Source organism: Oryctolagus cuniculus, chromosome 11, assembly GCF_051225735.1.
Source record: "Oryctolagus cuniculus isolate XC-2025 breed Fujian yellow rabbit chromosome 11, ASM5122573v1, whole genome shotgun sequence".
NCBI lineage: Eukaryota > Metazoa > Chordata > Mammalia > Lagomorpha > Leporidae > Oryctolagus > Oryctolagus cuniculus.
Window position 1 is genome coordinate 29,869,615 of NC_142877.1, and position 18,544 is coordinate 29,888,158.

The window sequence follows — 18,544 nt, forward strand, 5'->3', positions numbered from 1 at the left end:
GCCACTGACAGCCCTCCCCGCTCTGTACAGAGGAAATGTTAGTCTATTCTTTCTCTGGTCATCTCCTCTCTCTTCCATTGTCTGATCTTCCTCTGAAATCTCTCGTCCCCTCCACTAGCACTCTCTGCTTATCCCTCCTGTAACCCACTCACCCATCAATTCACCCACTTACCCACCCATCCACCCAAACACCCACCCATTAATTCACCCACCCACTCACCCACCCACCCATCCACCCACCCACTCACCCATCAATTCACCCACCCATCCCTGCAGCCATCCTCCAGGTCTCCAGCCCCTTGTCCCCAGAATCCTCATCTGTTTTCTCGGAGGCCTGCAGCTAACCTTCTACCTCACTGACTGCACTTCTGCAAGTCCCTTTTCTTGTGTCCACCGCCTCCACCAAACCCGTAATTTGGTCATTTCTGAGGGCGACCTGCCCCACTCCTCAGACATGCATTCCCGCTTTCATGTCCACTGCCATTCACTGAGAACACCAATTACAGAATTTAAGTCTTTTCTGCAGTTATTAAAACAAGAAAAGCAGGCAGATCAATGAAATAATGGAGCACACAGAAATAGAGCCGGGTCAGCACTGGGGCACAGGGGTGCCTGCTTGAGTGCAACAGTCAAGTTCCCAGTCCCAGCTGCTCCACTTCCGATCCAGACCCTGTTAATGGCCTGGGAAAGCAGCAGAAGATGGCCCAAGTGCTTGGGCCCCTGCCACCCATGAGGGAGACCTAGGCTCCTCACTTCAGCCTGGCCCAGCTCCAGCCATTGAGTGAACCGGCTTATTGAAGATTCTTTCCCCTCACCCCCCGCTCTAACTCTGCCTTTCAGATAAATAAAGACTTATTTGAAAGCCAGAGTTACAGAGAGGCAGGGGCAGACTTGACCAGCACCCATATGGGATGCTGGAACTGCAGACGGTGGCTTTACCTGCTACGCCACAGCATTGGCCCCAAAATAAATAAATTTAAAGAGAAAAAAGAAAAAAAGAAGAAACGTAGGATAGATTTAAACTTGAAGTAGAAAAATCTTCCTGTCCAAGACCCCAAATCCAAAAACTTCATACTAGTCTATAAAAATTTTAACTTTTATTTAGGAAAAAATGTGCCCAATATGAAGTCAAAAGGCAAATGACAAATAGGGAGGAAATATATAACACATATGACAAAAAAAAGGCAAATGTCCTTAATATATAAAGGGTTTTAATAAATCAGTAAGAAAAAGGTCTAACACTTTTTAAAAAATAGGCAAAGGAAAATCATAAATACTTCATGGAAAAGGAATGCAGATCGTTAATAAATCATAGAAAAGATGCTCAAGCTTTCTCAAGACTTTTTAAATGTACCAGGTTGATACAAATCCAGCAGTCTAAGATCCCCAAATGTGGGAATTCTCTAGGGCTCAATCACTTTCCACCCGTGAGTTGTCTAACCGAGGCCATAGCTACAAACCCCAACCTCTAACCTCACGGGCCCCATCCTCATCCCTGGCCCAAATTCCCCCCACCTTTCTTAGGGGGAAGCAGTCTTAAGAGAATACTTCCCCAGCCCACCACGTGGTAGAAGTGAAGCTACAGGTGAGAGAGGACCCAGCCCCTCCTTTGCCTACCCGGAACATGTGCATCTCTCTGGACAAATTTCCCAAACAGCGCCCAGACCACGGGCTGCCCCAGCCTGCCAAAACACCCAGCTACACTTACAGAGACGTGAAGCAGAGCAGCAGCCACAAAGGGCCGGAAGCTCAGAATGAGGTCTGATATTCTTCCTTAAACAGAGTATTGTTCCCCGCACAAGGAAGGCTCAGAGGAAGATGGTTTATGGGGCTGGAATGTGGATTCAATCGGACACTTCCTCTGACGGTACCTGCCAGCAGCCGTGGCCTTGGAGAGAGAGGTTTCCTCGGCTGGCCAGCTGCAACTTTTCTGCCTCCTCTGTGATTATCTAGAATTTACTGGAGCCTTCCTGGGCTCCAAAATGCCTTGTAAAAAAGTACTGTGTAAGCACTGCTTCCCAAATGCCTCGGGAGCTTGGACCGATGGCTGCCATGTTTTTGTAAAGGAGAAAGCAAGGCAGGGAGGCGTCCCATGCGGGCTGGCATCTCGGGCACAGAACGGAAAGCCCTCAAAGCTCACCCCACAGAGAAAGGAGGGGACAGGAAGAAGGGGACTAGAAAGGTTCTATATAAAGGATTTTCTCAGTGCAGCCTCCACTCTTGGGAATCTAAAACATACAGAAATCTACTGAGTCCCCTCCAAGAACATGGTGATTTACTCCTCAGGAATTTTCTTTTCTTTCTTTTTAAAAAAGTACACAGAGAGCTGGCGCTGCAGCTCACTAGGCTAATCCTCCACCTGCGGCACTGGCACACCGGGTTCTAGTCCCAGTTGGAGTGCTGGGTTCTAGTCCTGGTTGCTCCTCTTCCAGTCCAGCTCTCTGCTGTGGCCCGGGAGTGCAGTGGAGGATGGCCTAAGTGCTTGGGCCCTGCACCCGCATGGGAGACCAGGAGAAGCACCTGGCTCCTGGCTTCCAATCGGCGCAGCACACCGGCTGTAGTGGCCATTTGGGGGGTGAACCAACGGAAGGAAGACCTTTCTCTCTGTCTCTCTCTCTCTCTGTCTAACTCTGCCTGTCAAAAAAAAAAAAAAAATACACAGAGAGAAGACAGATTGGTCCCGTTTGCCAGTTCACTTCCCCAGTGCCTGCAATGGCCGGGGCCAGAGCCAGCAGCTGGGAGAGCGACCCAATTATTCCAGCCACCATGACCGCCTCTTAGGGAAGCTGGAGTCAGGAGCTGGGGCTGGGAATGGAACCCAGGCACTCCGGAATGGAACAAGCACATCTCAACTACTAGACTAAATGCCTGCTTGGCTTCAGGAACCTTACTCGGTTCTGTTTAGAAAAAGCCACTGTAGACAGCCACTCGTGTGCTGAATGCCTCCTGTGCACAGAGCCTGTCTGCCATCGTGCCGGCGGCTGTCAATGTTGCCGGGGTCGCCCCCCTGGGACCTGAGCCCCCAGGCCCTCGTCATGTTGGACTCCTGTGGGATGCCCATCAGGCCCACTGCTGGCTTCATGCTTTGGGAGAATGTTCCAGGTTCTCAAACACCTGCTGATGCTACTGCTGTCAGCAGAATCTAACGCGTCCCACGCGGAGACTCCTCCACAACATCCCGCCTGCTTCAAAGACAGCTCTGCGACATGACCTTCCCTAAGCCTCCGGAGGACGTCTCGAAGGTTCCCCGGTGCCTCTGAGGACTTTCTGGGCCTGCTTCTCATGCTCTATGGGTAGGTCCACGCCCCTCCTCAGATCAGAACTGACTTCCCCCCCGGAAGTTCCCACTGTACTGGCAGAGCCAGGGGCCAGACCCTAGGCCCTCGGCCCGCCCTTCCTCACAGCACTCACCAATCTACAGCAATGCCCTCCGGGGCCTGCAGTTGCCCCCCCCCGGCCCCCCCGCACTGTCTTCCATTCTGTCTTCGAGGGACAGACCCGGTTCCACACAGCCCAGAGAAGGCCACCTGCTGCCTTGAGTCAGGGGACCCCTAGGGCAGAGCCTGTGGCGGGGGTGGGGGGGAGCTTGGGCCCAAAGCTTCCTGAGGGAGCGTTTGCAGGAGACTGGCTGGGAGCTAGGGAAGTGGGGCCGGGCCTGCGAAGGAGCCGAGTACCTGGGTTCAGCTGGAGGCCAGCACTGCCTGAGCCCACGGGGACCTCCGGTGGGGGGAAACACACCACGCAGTGGCCCCCTGGAGTAGACAGGCCAGGCCTTTGTTGCCCTGCATGGTCAGTCCTTGGCTGGGGGCCATCCCTGGGAGGAAGGATGCCCCCACCCCAGGCACCTGCTGGCAGGAGCAATTCATGAGCCGGCAAGGCTCAGACACCTGCACTACATATGGGATGGAAGCACATACTGGCTTTGTCACCACGCTCTGCTCACCCCCAAGCTGGGAGGAAGCAGCCGGCCACTGGGAACGGGCCCGGCGTATGCAAAGCCAGGCCTCAGGAGCCAGGGACCCATGGGCTATGCCCCAGCCCCGGGCCAGCCCCAGCCCTGTGGCCGTCGCACAAAGCCTCCTTTCCGCTTCCTTTGCCCTGCCCCGGCTCACAGGTGCTTCCAGCCCCCCCTGCACGAGGGGCAGGCCAAGCCTTGCAATTCACAGGCTCAGCTTCCTGTGGGAGAGCCAACAGCACGTGCCGAGGAGCTCTGGGACGTGGGAAAAGGCAGCCAGCACTCTGTGCAAGCACAGCAGAATCCGCTGTTCTTAGCTCTTGGTTCCTCCAAACGCTGGTGCCTCCACCCCTCCCCCCACCACCAGGGGGCCCAAAGAACACAGTGCAGCACCCCTGGGATGCCTGCTCTTCCCAGCACAGCTTCTGTTCCAGCCCAGAGACTCACTGTCACTCATCTCGCTGCCAACCGGAAAGTCCCCAGGGTGACAAGGCAAAGGCACAAGGGACCGGTGCGACCCCTGGCAGGGAAGTCCCACGAGAGGCAGAAGCCGCCTTTGGTGGTGGTGACTTTGTTGCCCGTTTCCCACAATGCCTTTCTGGTTGGCCAGATGGAGCCAGGCCCACCCCCAGCCCAAGCATAGCTCCCGCTATGGATGTGGGGCCCAGGCAGCCCCAGCCTCAGAAAATCCACCTGTACCTGGGGAGACCAGCGTGCAGAGGGGAGGGCTCTCCATGGAGGACCCCAGTGGGGCAGACTCCAGAGCCATCTCCTGACCAGTGCTGAGCACCAGGCACTTGGCAAGGCCTCAGATCAAACCAAGGATGGGGTGGGGGACAGAGGAGCTCAGTGGGTATCAGACCCACGACCCTCCTGGGGTTGGGGCAAGGCAGGGAGTGGGACAAGAGACTGCTTCCAAAACCCCGGTGTCCAGGCTGCGACTGACACAGACCCAGGCATGAGCCTGGGGCACCACCAAGGCAGATAGCCCCTGTGAGACGTGGGAGGGACGGCGCTCTGTTGGCTGAGAACACCTCCAAGGGTATTTCAAAACAGCCTTTCAAGAAAGGAAAGAAATTTTCTAAACGCAAACTGAGATGGATACTGAACGCCCTCTCCCAACGACTCATCAACTCATCGTTACAAGGAACAAGGGGGAAGGCACGGAGCTGGCGCACGTGCCCCTTCCTGCACTGCCGCACAGAGCCGGGGGCCTGCCCCAGATGTGAGCTCTGATGCAAAGGAAGTGCCCGCCCAGGGCCTGCAGCTTCCTCTTTTGGGGCCTGTCCCTACCTCTTCTCGGAGCCCCGCCTTTCCCTCTGAGGGCAACTGACACCTGCTAGGTTGTAGAAGAAAGTTATTTGACACAGTGTTGCACACTGCGGTGTAAAAGGCAGGCTAGGTCAGGCCTCCTGAGGGAATCTGGGAAGCAGATGGGGGCTGAGCCCCCTGCGCTCCAGCCCCCCTGCACACTAGGACAGGAAGGAGAGAGTCCACGGCCAACAGGAAACCCCAGTCCCCTTGCACCACACGAGGAAGGAGCCTTGAGCTGCAGGCTGGGGCCCTGCCAAGATCTAGAGACGAGAGACCCCATGTCGTTGTTCCCGAACCTGAGCGTGCCCAGACCTCAGGCTGCCTCAAATGAAACAAGACACCTGTCCGCCCCACCTGCCACCGCACTGCCAACTATGCTGCTCTGCCCGGGAGAGGATCTCCCTGGGGAACATGAAGGTCAAGTGTCCCCAGGAAAGGCACTCCACTTCCCCAGTGCCCTTGGATCGAGGAGGAAAGTGCTCCCCAGCCCAAAAGAATTTTAAGCATCAGAGGGGGCGGGGAGGTGTGTGGAAAGAAGCTGCCGGGCACTGCCTCCAGAAGGGACAGCACCTCTGGAAGCAGGTGGAAAAGCACACAGCTCCACAGAGCCCCCAGGGACCTTCACAAGCCACGTGCTGGGGTGGGTGTGGCACGACCCACAGGCTAGGGCACTGGTGAGGCCACCCACATCCCACATCAGAGTGGCTGGGTTCGATTCCCGGCTCTGACTCCTGACTCCAGCTTTCTGCTAATGCTTAGACCCCGGAGGCAGCAGGGATGGCTCCAACAATTGGCTCCCTGCCACCCACACTGGAGACCTGGATCGAGTTCCTAGCTCCTGACCCAGCCCCGAGGTTGCAAGCATTTGGAGAATGAACCAGCAGGTGGGAAAGTGCTCTCTCTCTCTCTCTCTCTCACACACACACACACACACAAATAAAATTGTAAAACACAGATTTCTGTCTACTCCCTGGCCCCGATTCTTATCCAGCAACTCCAGGGTAGGGTCTGGGCCTTTTCCTGAGCTCCCGGGGCTGGGGAGGGGGGGTACCGCCTTATCCTAGGTCCTAGAGAAGCCCACGGGGGTGGGGGGGGTCCTACTTTCAGCATTTCACAGCTGAGCAGATGGAAGGGCCCAGAGGTCAGGTGATCTGCCCCAGGTCACGTGCCACCTGATGCCTGGTGCTCCCTCTGCCGTGCCTGGCTCACAGCTGGGTCCAGGGAACTAGCAGTCCTGGGGGAGGGAGCAGGGAGAGGGACAGGCCCTGGGACAAGCTATGGGACAGATGAGCAGACCCTGTGGGGCCGGGCAGGAGCCCCAGCACCACAGGTCCCCACTCAGGAGACACAGAGCCCCCGACTCCAGGTCTCACAGCACCGGTGTAGGCAACAAACTACTCCTCCTCACAGGCCCCACAAACCATCACCACTGGAACCCTGGGAAAAGCCTCAGCACCTGATATACACCAGCCACAGCTACGTGCCTCCCATCCCCCAGGCGGCCCCTGTGGGTGCGGAACTGGCTTGGGGGAGGGGGTGTTGTTGGGGTGGGTTGGGGGGTAGGGTCCCTGAATTCCCCAGTGCAGTGAGCACAGAATCTGAGGAAGTGCCCAAGGGCAGCCTCCAGCTCCACACAGCAAGCAGTGGCCAGGTCGGGGACCAGGGAAGTCTCCCCCGGGCACCCAGGCAAGCACAGGTCTGGTGAGCCCACCCTCCCCCACTGCCAGGGCCGCCCCAGCAGCTCTGACCTCGGGGTTTTTGTTCACAAGGAAACCCAGAGGCCCAGGGCCTCTTCCTAGAGAACAGCTAAGCTGGAGGAGAGCAAAGCAAAGGCCTGTGGGAAGTGACAACTCCAGGCAGGAAAGCTGCGAGGGTGGGGGAGGGGCAGGTGTGCTGGCCCAGTGATTGGCAGCTGGGGGTGCAGGGGTGAGTGTGTGCACATGCTGTGTATGTGTGTAGTGGGCACTGCATGCTGTGTGTGAGTGTGGGTGGGATAGAGGAGTATAGTGTGTGTAAGGGGTAGGTGGGGGGTGGGGGGGGTGCATGTCCGTGTGTATGGGTGGTGGGGTGCGGTATGGTTCACACGTCTGGGTGTGTGTATGTGGGAGGGGGAGGTGTGTGTGTAGAATTCAGGCTCATGCTCAGAGAAATCAGAGCTACAATGTCCATCCCCCAGGGAAGGGTCTGGTCCCATCCGCCTCCCTGGGCTGTGCCTCGACCACCATCAACCAGAGGACCCTGCCAAAATGTACATGGTTTAGCCAGTAATGAGCTGAGATTCTTCCAAGGGAGAAATTCCATGTGGCTGGTTTAGCCGGAGGTGAGAGTGGGACACTGGTGGGGACACGAGTCCCAGTAAAGCAAACACAACAGGACGTTCCCTGTCCTGGAGTTCTCAAAACTGGTGGCTATTCTGTCAATTCTTATTGGAAAAGCAGAGGGAGAGAGAGAGGGAGGGAGAGGGGGAGAGAGAGAGGGAGGGAGAGGGGGAGAGAGGGGAAGGGGAGGGAAGGAGAGAGGGGAAGGGGAGGGAGGGAGGGAGAGGGAGGGGGAGAGAGGGAGGGGAGAGGGAGGGGGAGAGAGGGAGGGGTGAGAGGGTAGGAGGGAGGGGAGAGGGAGGGGGAGAGAGGGAGGGGTGAGAGGGTAGGAGGGAGGGAAAGGGAGGGAGGGAGGGAGGGGAGAGGGAGGGGGAGAGGGTAGGAGAGAGGGAGGGGAGAGGGAGGGGGAGAGAGGGAGGGGTGAGAGGGTAGGAGGGAGGGAAGGGGAGGGAGGGGGAGAGGGAGGAGGAGGGACGCTGAGAATGCTCCCACGCACTTGCTCACTCCTCCAATGTCTGCTGGGCCGCACTGAAAGCAGGGGCCCAGAATTCAACCCAGGTTTCCCACATGTGGGTGGCAGAGACCCAACTATTTGAGCCATCACTGCTGTCTCCCAAGGGTGCGAATCAGCAGGAAGTTGGAATCGGACTCAAACCCAGGCGCTCTGATTTGGGATGTGGGTTTCCCGAGGGGCAGCTTATTGGCTGAGCCAGGCACCAGCTTGCCAAGGGTGATTTTCTAGGGTAGCTCGGCTGTCCTACCGGGGAAGGGCCAAGGAAGCTTTCTTCCTGTCCTGTAACCACAGGGCTTCAGTGGAGCCCCTCCCATAGGCAGGGCCCGGGCCTGTGTCCCTGCAGCCTGACCCGGGCAGGTGAGGAGGGGCTGCCCCAGCCCCCCCCCCGCCCCCGTTTCCTACCGGCACAGGTTCTGCGATGGCCACACTTCCTGTTTACTGCGGTGTTTCCAAGTCACAGGCCTCGCCGAGATCCATCTCTGACCTCACATCCTCTGCTGCAGGGGACCCCAACACTTCCTTGTTTGGTGCTGCGGGCGGACACGCCGAGCCTCGTGTGCACAGATCCCGGGCTGTGCTCCACACACTTGCTGTAGGGGACAGGACTGGAAACCCCAAAGCCCGATGACTGGCATCGGCCACTCCCCAGGGAAGGCGGGGGGTTCCCTGGGCTTGAGAAGCAGTGAGGAGGGGAGAGGGAAGGAAGGGCCTCCTGGGATCAGCCATCGTGGGGCTGTCTTGCACCCACCCTCCCTCACCCTTGGAACACACCCAGCCACACATTCAGGAAACCCACCCTCACACAGCAGATCTCAGATCCTTCTAGTGTCTGAGATGGTCTACCAGGGGCTTTCCAGAACATTCCAGGGGGCAGAGGGGAAGTTTTCCACAATGCCACATTCATAGTCAGCCCGTGACCAGCTCTGCTGGGAGAAGCAGAACTTCTTCACAGGCTGTCTGTAAAATCTTTGCACACCCCTCGCAGCCTGGGACCAGGAGCACAGGCACCCACTGGACAGAGCCCTCCCAGGCCCACACCCTCACCAACTCCCTGGCCTCCATGGGGGGCTCACGTAACCAGGGACTCACAGCACCTGCCACAGAACAAGGCAGCACAGGGAAGTGCCACTGGGCCCATGCCGGACCCCTGAAGACAGCCCCAAGATCTGCTTCCCAGCTCGTTCATGAAGAAGAGTGGGTGGAAGGCAGGTGACCGGGGCTGGTGGAGTGAGGCATGGGAGAGGTAACTATTGTCCGAGCACAGAATTTTTGCTGGGGATGACGGAGAGTGCCGGAGAGGACAGTGGTGATGGTCGCACAACATTGCAAATGCACCTGAGGCCACTATCTGTACACTTGGAGTGGCTCAAAGGGCTAATTTTTATGATGTGCATGTTTTACCACAACTAAAAATGAAAATAAATGACTACTTATGAACCGAAAACATGAAGATCAAAAATCTCCCCGAGTCCTGCCGCCCAGAGACAATCACTCCGAACATTTTGTCTTAGGTCCTTCTAGGTGTCAGAATGAATGAGGGATACATGTTACAAAGATGGCACACTATTTGGTGACCCGCCTCCTAGAAACTGAAGTTTTCCATGTTAATGGGTATGGAACACATCTATTAGTTCCAGTTCATGTAGATAGATAGATAGATAGATAGATAGATAGATAGATAGATATATCGATCATCTCCACCATCATTAGCTAACTTGCAATTGCTGGAATTTAGTCTCCATTTGTTGGTGATGCTGTCATTATCACAAATGGTACCACACCGGTATTTTCTGTACTTGTCCAGTTGTATATCTAGGATAAGAATCCCTACCGGTGGGACTGCTGAGTCAGAGCGTTCAGAGTAAGACTGCACCAGGGAGGCTGAGCTCTGTAGGCGCCTCCTCTCTCCACACAGACTTGTGTCTAGGACACGTGGGTGTCTAGGACATTGCATAGTGGTTCAGACAGGTGGGGGCTGCCCTACCAGCCCTTCCTCCCCAACTCCCAGCCTCCTCTGGGGCTCTTCCACGCCTCATAAAGTGAAACTGGCATACAACGAGGGCAGAGGTATACCAGGTTAATGCCTGACAAATCCCCTTGTCCATCCGGAAGGATCTGAGAATGGCCCAGCGCTCGTTGCCCCCAGGGAGGTATCCCTAGTGTGGGCACTTGACAGGTTTTCTGTTGTTAAAGGTTTTGCTCTTGCTTGGACAGAAGCTGGCGGCAAAAGGCTCTTCCTAAAGAGACCAAAGCCAGGAGGGATCTGTGCAATCATCTAATCTCTTGCCTTGGACGTGGGGAGAGAGCAAACATTCCGATAATCCTACGCGAGCCCCAGGAGTGCTCTGCCCACAGTGACTCAGCCGGTTGGACGAAGAAGTTTTGGACACCTCATAAAGTTCTCACCCTCCCCTCCCATTGCGAGCCCAGCTCAGTCGTGCCACAAGAGTGCTGGGGCAGCTCCCACAGGCTCTCAGGAGCTGATGGTACACACTCTTCCCTGGTCCCTGTTCAGAGGCACCATGTTGATGCCTTGAAGTCACTGTGATGGGAGTATTTACACCACAGAAAGTGGCGAACACCGCGGAGCAAGGCTTGCCCTCCCACTCTTCTAAGGGCTGGTTGTTAAACCCCAGCACATCACACTCACCACCTGGGTATGAAGGCTGCAGTCACCTGGACTTGGTTTCCTCGCCTAACCTAAGGATAACCTCCCTCTCCTAAGCACTGTAGCTCTCCATGTTCTACCACAACCCACATTCTCAAATCCATCCCAGGCCCCTTCTATGTGAACCTAGAAGGGAACAAGTGTTTTCCTGAGTATCTGCTATGCGCCAGGCCTCCTGCCAGGGTATAGATGATAGCTCATTTATCTTTATAATCTCGCTGAGATAGTTAATTCTCATTTTCCTCTCTTGGTTGGGAAAACTGAGCCTTTAAATGACTTTTTTCTCCGAAGTTCTATTTTATTTATTTTAAAGGCAGAGTTACAGAGAGAGAGAGAAAGAAAGAGAGGGAGGGAGAGAGAGAGATTTTTCATCCATCGGTTCACTCTCCAAATGGCCACAACAGCCAGGATTGGGCCAGGCCAAAGGAGGAGCCAGGAGCCCCATCCGGAACTCCCACATGGGTGGAAGAGTCCCAAGCACTCAGGCCATCCTTTGCTTTCCCAGGCACATCAGCAGGGAGCTGCATCTGAACAACAGATTAAAGCTTGCCTTGGGTTGGTTCCCTGAGAAGTAGACCCGGAGACAAGGATCCAAGTGCAAGTGCGGGGTGGGGGGGCAAGAGAGGGGAGAGAGAGCAGCCCGTGAAGGGAGCAGCCGTCCTGAGCAACTGGGCGTCAGCCCTACTACAGAACTCACCAGAGACAGCAAAGAAGGGCCAGCATTGTGGCGCAGTGGGTTAAGCTGCCGCCTGTGATGCTGGCATCCCGTATCAGTGCCAGTTCAAGTCCCAGCTGCTCCACTTGCACTCCAACTTCTTGCCAATGTGACTGGGAAAGTGTGGAATATGGCACTGCAGGCTCTTATGGCCATTTGGGGAGTGAACCAGCAGATAAAAGATCTCTCTCTCTCTCTCTCTCTCTAACTCTGCCTTTCAAATAAATAAGTAAATCTTTTCAAAAAATAAAACAAGACAGCAAAAAACACAACCCAAAGTTATCCCAAAAGAAAGGCAAGAGAGCTGAAGTCTTTGTAGGCCTTCTCCCATCAGCCATTGGTGTGGCCACAAGGACATGGACAGAGAGAGCTGACCACAGCTATCACCGTGCCCAGTCTCCTGCAGCCAGGAAACGGGAGAATGCAACCCAAGCCCCACATTCAATGCTCTTTTCGTTACACTTGGAGAAATGAGCAGTTAACAGAGCACTTAGCTGAGCGAAGCAAAGTGCCTCCTTTGCCAAACTGCTTTGGACAGAGCCAGCCAGGGAAAGCACAAGCTATCTCTGGGGCAGTTTTGATCACTCACAGGAATAGGAAAAGCCCTTCTGAGCCATTGTGCCCATCCCACGCGAATCAGCTGAACGCCCGTCCTGGCCCCCTTCTCGTATGAGGGGTGCCCTCTCTGCTTCAGATGTGGTTGCCTGGGGCAGGAGCTCCTCAGTGCCAAGCTATCATCCCAGACAGCTGCATCAGCCTGATTATAGGCTCCGGAGTCAGCCATCCTGGGGAGGATCAAAAATGACCCACTGGTGGCCCAGCCAGCCCAGTCTGAGGATGTCCTTATTTACTGTGCCCCATGTGCCCTGGGCCTCCTGCCCCTTCCACATCCCCCACAGGAACCCACAAGCAGGCCAAGTAAGTGACACCAGCAATCACAGACTGGTGGAGCTTGCCCCACCTCCAAGACTCTTTAAAAATTCTTCTGGGAAGCAGGGAGGTGTTCATGGGACAGTGTGTCACTGGGGTAAACAGCTGGCCTGGGCTGTGACGCATGACAGGAGGGACTGTCACCTGGGGCTTTATAATCCCAGCTGCAGCCACTCTGCAGCCACAGCTGGAAGACAGGGACTGGAAGTCCTGTTCTATTCCAAGGACGTAGCTGCACTGGTACGTGCGCACGGGAAGGGCAAGACTTAAGCAAGTCCTGGGGCCACTCCTGACATCACTCGCTCCACTTCCCAGCCTCTCTGGCAACCTGGCCCTGACTCTCTGTCCCCACCTCCCGTACAGTGAGGCTACTTCCTGCCAAAGCATCCCAAAGAGGCCGGAGCACACTCCCCAGCCAAGGTCCCCCACGCTCTGCTGACAGCTCCCCTTTCTGGCCAGCCCTCTGAGGCAGCTGCGGTGCCAAGATGCTCAGCCCCGGGCAGCTCTCCAGTCGACGCTCTCAGCCATTGCTAAGCAGCTCACGCACAGAGCAGAGACACGAAGACTGGCTCCGGGGCACCAGGAAACAGAAACAAAAGCAGACTCAGGCGAGCGAGCCCCAGCATTGGAGGGTAAGGAAGAGAGAGCCCAGGGCTTGCAATGAAGTTCTCTGAAGAGAACACAAACTGGGGAGAAAGTCTGAGTCTCCAAGCGGAAGCCGCGCAGAGATGCAGAGAGAGATGGACTGCGGCGCCCAGGGACAAAGTGGACACTGCCCCTGTGAAGGTGGGGATGATGCTGGCCGGAGTTGGAGCAGGTGCAGGTACAACCTGTGCCCTGACCTGCTTGGCTAAAAGCAGAGGACACCCCTACACACACACACACACACAGAGGCACCCCTACATACACACATACACACACACAGGCTCCCCTACATACACACATACACACACACAGACACAGGCACCCCTACATATATACACACACACACACACACACACACACCCCTGTCCCTGAAGGAAGCACGACCAGGGGCTCCTCCCGCCAGGCTTCTCAGGTTTCTCCCCCCATTATTCTAACCTGATTTCCACCACACACAATGAGGGAAGTGGATTACCCAGGATATATATAAGCTGTACCCCAAGAATTATCTCGGGTCTCCCCTGAACTCCACCCCTGGCAAACAGGGCTCACCTCCCAGGCTCCCCAGCACAGGGAATCACAAACCCCAGCTGCCCACACTCTCCAGTGCCCAGGCAGATTACAAGTCAGGTCCCAATCTTTGCTAAGGCCAAGGGCCCAGTGGCCTGCCTATGGCCCCACTTCTGTGGGACACCTCAGCATTTGGCTACAAGTTGAAAAACATGAATTCTCCTCAAGCGACCCAATGTGTCTGACCATGAGAAGTTTCATTCTTCCACCTGCAGAAAAAGTTGCAAGTTCCATTCAACCTGGGATTCCACCCTAGGCCCCCCTGGCTGCCTTTCCCCTTTTGAAACAATTATGGTTTCTAGTTCTTTCTCCCCATGATCCCAGAATCAACAGTGGCAGGAGCTGAGTCCCCTCCAGGAGAAACTCCTGTCAGCTCAGCCGCTCCTACAATCACCGCCAGGACTTACTGTAACGCTGGCCGGCTGCGTCCCCTGTCTCTGCGCCCCCGGAGAACACGTGCTAGACCCGCGGATTCCGGACACCTGCGAATAAAGGGCGCGCAGCAGCGCTGATTAGTACTGTGTGCGGGGTCTGCTGTCCCTGCGGCGCAGGACTCTCGCAGCTCCTCTTCCCTCCCTACCCCCCAAGAGCTTAAACAGAGCCACCGCCACTCTGCGGTCCCCAGGGCGCCGCGAGCTTAGAGCTGAGTGCAAAGTAAGCGCTGAAAATGCAGAAGTGGCCTGAGGCCGCCCTAGGCACCTGCCTCGCTCCGGGCGAGAGAGGACGCTACGCCGAAATCCCCAGCGACCTCCGGCACCAGCTCGGAAGCGAGCTGGGAGACCGAAAAAGGGAAGTGCCCCGAGAACCAGGGGACCCGAGGCAGAAGGAGACGTGGGTGCGCCGCCTCCCCGCGCCGGGGACTGGAACTCGCCTCTGGGGCCCCGTCGGTCGCGCAGGGAAGAAGCGGGGAGGATAGAGGTCGGGGACTCGCCGCGGATGTACGGGCCTGCCTATCCCTGCACCTGCCGCCCGGGAGACCCGGAGCCCCTGGGGACGGGTGGGGGCGCACTCCCGCCTCCACCCTTGGCGCACAGAGAAGGATGGACCCCCCAGGGATCCCAGGAGAGGACCGGCTCGTAGCCACAACTTTCTGCGGCCGGAAGGCGGGCGGGCTAGGGCCGGGTGCCTGCGGGGTCTATGAGGGGTGGGGGTGAGTCCGCAAGCCCGGGAAGGCCCGCAGCTGCGGGAGGAGGGAGGAGCGCAGGGGCAGGAGAGGACTGACCCGCTGACCCGGACTGGAAGCAGGGGCCACCGCCAGAAAACTTTGGGCGAGGCGAGGGACTCGGGGGAGAGGACTGCCGAGCCCTGCACCTTGCGCCCCGCGCCTTGCCTGCGTCCCGGGCGAGCTGCACCCCGCGCTCGCCGCGGGGACCGTGGAGTTGGAAAGCGGGGGTGCCGGGGCCGGGGAGCTGCCTCAGCCGCGCCTCTGTCAGCGGTCTTCAGGCCCGGCTCCGACCCCAGGGGCAGGGTGGGTGGGGGTCGGGCGCCCCGCCCCGCCCTCCCCTCGCCCAGCCTCGCGCTCCCTCCTCCCCCTCCGCCTTGATCAGCCTACCGGGTCTGCGCGTCCGCTCCCCCCTCTTTCTCTCGCCCGCCATCCCTCCCGCACCCTCTGCCCTCGCCTTTCTTCCTCCTCCCCTCCCCGCCGGGGGCGGAGCTTCTCCCCTCCCTCCCAGACAAAGCTGTGGCTGCGCGTCCCGGCTCCCGCGGCCCACGCTTCTTCCGGGCTGGCGGCAGGGGTGGGAGGGGGCGGCCGTGCGGGGGTGCGGAGGGAGGGGTCCCCCGCCGCTCCATCGCCGCTGCCCTCGCCCAGCGGGGTGCAGACTTGACCCGGCTCCTGGGCTCCCTGGCGCGCCCGGCACTGTGACAGCCACGCCCACGCCCGCCGAGCCCACCTGGAGCGCCCCGGATCCCCCCTGCCCCGGGCAGAGGATAAGGGGGCTTCTCCTTCCTGACACCGCGACCCTTTCCCGGCAAGGTCTGAGCCGGGCGCCGGCTAGCGGGCCCCTGCGCCGTGGCGGGCTGGCAGACGTGACAGCGAAGCACGACCGAGGCCAAGTTTCTTTGTCCATCTTTCCCGCCCGGGGGCTTCCAGGGCACGGGAGGCCCTGGAGCACCCCGGATGCGAGTTTCCTGTTCTCTTATCAGAATCCCACCTTCTCCCTGCCGCCCACCTTGCAGCATCTCCCCCCGCCCAAGAGGAAGGGGTCCTAAGGGTGCAGGGTGGCCAAGCCCCAACCCCGCCTGGAAGCGGAGCGTTCTTCGCGCCGCACATTGTTTGCATCTTGGAATGCGTCTCCCTTAGAAACAATGTCGCACTTGGGGATCCGCGCTCTCGGCCCGGTGCAAGTCTGCAGAGCCCGAAGTGCAGCTGTGGGGCGGTGCTGAGAATGCTCCGCGCCCGGGAGCAGGGCGACGTCTTGCACCGGGGAAAAGTATCCTCGGGGGTTTGCAGCCCGTGTTGGGGGCTCGAAGCACGAAGCTCTCGCCTTCCTGTTCCCCGCTGGAACCTCTTTGCTGTAAAGCTCTTGTCCTTTGCGGGCGGGTAAGGGGAATGCCCCCGGGGAATGTGTTCTGAGGACACAGGGGGTTTCCTCCAGGGGGCTTCATGGAGAGCTCAGACAGGCAAAGCCAGAGGCTGGAGGGAGCCGGCTGGGAGGGGGTCTCCGTCTCTTTCCCCTTTCGTCTCACAGTGGCCTTCCCTGCATCCTGGACACTTGACACAGCGTCGCTTTAACTCCCAGCCCTGGGTTTGGCACTCTGATGTGGAAGTACCCAGAGGCTCCTGCTGAAATCCCTTAGCCTCTACTGCCACCTCCCAGAAGAGAAACTCGCTGGCACACCCTGGGACAGGTGAGCGTCCTATGAGCAAGCATCTGGCTCCTGCTGTCCAAACTGGGCTGCCAGGACGCCTGCCCGCAGGCCCTGTTCAAAACCAAATCCATCTCTCTCCTTTCTCAGTTGATCAGGTATTTGATTCAAGGTATTAGGAAACATCTTTTCATTCATTCTTTTTCTCATTCGGAAGCTGCTCATTCTCAAATTAGGACAGGGGCGATGCATCTGTAACAGAGATGATAATTTGCAAATATTAAGCTGGCAGGCAGGGATTGGGCCAGGCAGCTCTTGGGGCAGGGTAGCAGTGGCTGAGCCCTGTGTAGAATGAGTTCCCCATGATGCAAGGTTGAGCTTTCTATTAGTTGCATTGCTATGGTAAAAAATAAATGGTGATGATGGTGATGTTGACTTTTATATATTTTATTTAACTCAGTACATCTCAAATATTATTTCAGTCTGTCATCAATAAAAATTATGAATTTTTTTTTACAAGCAGAGTGGACAGTGAGAGAGAGAGAGAGACAGAGACAGAGAGAAAGGTCTTCCTTTGCCATTGGTTCACCCTCCAGTGGCTGCTGCGGCTGGCGCGCTGCAGCTGGTGCACCACGTTGATCCAAAGGCAGGAGCCAGATGTTTATCCTGGTCTCCCATGGGGTGCAGGGCCCAAGCACTTGGGCCATCCTCCACTGCATTCCTGGGCCATAGCAAAGAGCTGGCCTGGAAGAGGGGCAACCGGGACAGGATCTGGTGCCCCGACCGGGACTAGAACCCGGTGTGCCAGCGCCGCTAGGCGGAGGATTAGCCTAGTGAGCCGCGGCGCCAAACAAAAGTATGAAATTTTTATATTCCATTTTTGTACGAAGGCTGACATCCCTTGTGTAGGTACACTTCAGGATATCTCAATGTGACTGCTAGATGTCCAGCAAAAACACTTGGTCTGTGTTTAGGTTTTATAAAAATTTTAGTTGAGAAACTAGATTTGCAAACACAAAAGTTTTGCAATAACTGGATTGAGCATTGGTGCATACCTTTTCGTTTTAGTTGATTATTATGAATAAACTTAAAATTCTGTTCCACGGGGGCATCAGCTATCCTTCAAGTACTCAGCACCACATGAGTCTCGTGGCCACCTCGGTGGGGCGGCACAGGTGCAGGGAGCAAGAGGCGGCTGCCTGCCGAGCTCGGAGCCGGAGAGCTGAACACCTTTCTCCTCTTGAGTGGAACAGGGACGAGGATGACGAACCCTTTCCCGGCTTGCTTCCTGTCCTTCCAGACCACCTCCAGAGTCCGGCCTTGCCCCTGGAGGAGGGTCCTGCTAAGTTCCTGGGGAGAAGATGGGGATGGGCAGATTCCGGGAGCAGAGAGGAAGAAGTAGGAGAGACAGGAAGTCAAGGATGCTTCCTCTTCCTTATTTGTGACCTTTGACCCCAGAGAAGAGACAGGCTGATGGGTTAAGCAAAGGAGATGACCACGCTGGCTGCCCTCTCCCTTCCCCGCTAACCTAGGGCCGGGGTAAGCCTCATACTAGTCCATGTAGTGGGCCCCCAGCACCTCTGCATGGCACACACATGATGCAGGGGCGCCCACCTGCTCCCAAGAGCCAGGAGCTTCAGAGAGCGGCCGAGTGGTGAGCCGCAGGCCATCCACAGGGCCTGGCTTCGTTACAGAAGGACTTGCATGCAGGTCTTTTATTTAGGACCCAGACAGCAGGGGTGAGAGAGCGCGGAGTGACGCAGGGAAGGAGGCGAAGCTAATAAAAGTGCGCTAATGAGCAGTTCACTGCTGCGGGCAACTGGGGCTCAATTCCTCAGGCCCATCCAAGGAGCCGTGCGGACTGTGCCTCAGCACCGTCCTCTCGGAACTGGATCAGCTTGGATCTGCTGATCGGTCTTCCCTGCTGTTTGAGGATTACTCCTTGGAGAACTTGCTGCCTCTCACTTCCGCATAAGGTATACAAATGTCATGTATTTCCTATATACAGATTCAAGAACATAGTGGTACTTCCCACCCTGCCCTCCCTCCCGCCCACACTCCCACCCTTCTTCCTCCTCCTTATCCTATTTCCATTCTTATTCCCATTCTT

The 18,544-nt window shown here is 57.0% G+C and overlaps 1 protein-coding gene across 8 annotated transcripts in view; it reads right to left on the bottom strand.

Moving 5' to 3' along the window:
- RASSF2 (Ras association domain family member 2) overlaps window positions 1-15,892 on the bottom strand; it is a 37,332-nt gene extending 21,440 nt beyond the window's left edge. The window contains exons 1-2 of one of the 8 annotated variants that reach the window (XM_089307245.1): window positions 15,798-15,892; window positions 14,034-14,108 (exon numbers count right to left, since the gene is read on the bottom strand). The gene's annotated coding sequence lies outside the window, so the exon portion shown is untranslated. The other 7 variants (XM_051845283.3, XM_051845284.3, XM_051845285.3 and 4 more) reach the window with 7 other exon arrangements.
- Between the last annotated feature and the right edge of the window lie 2,652 nt (window positions 15,893-18,544).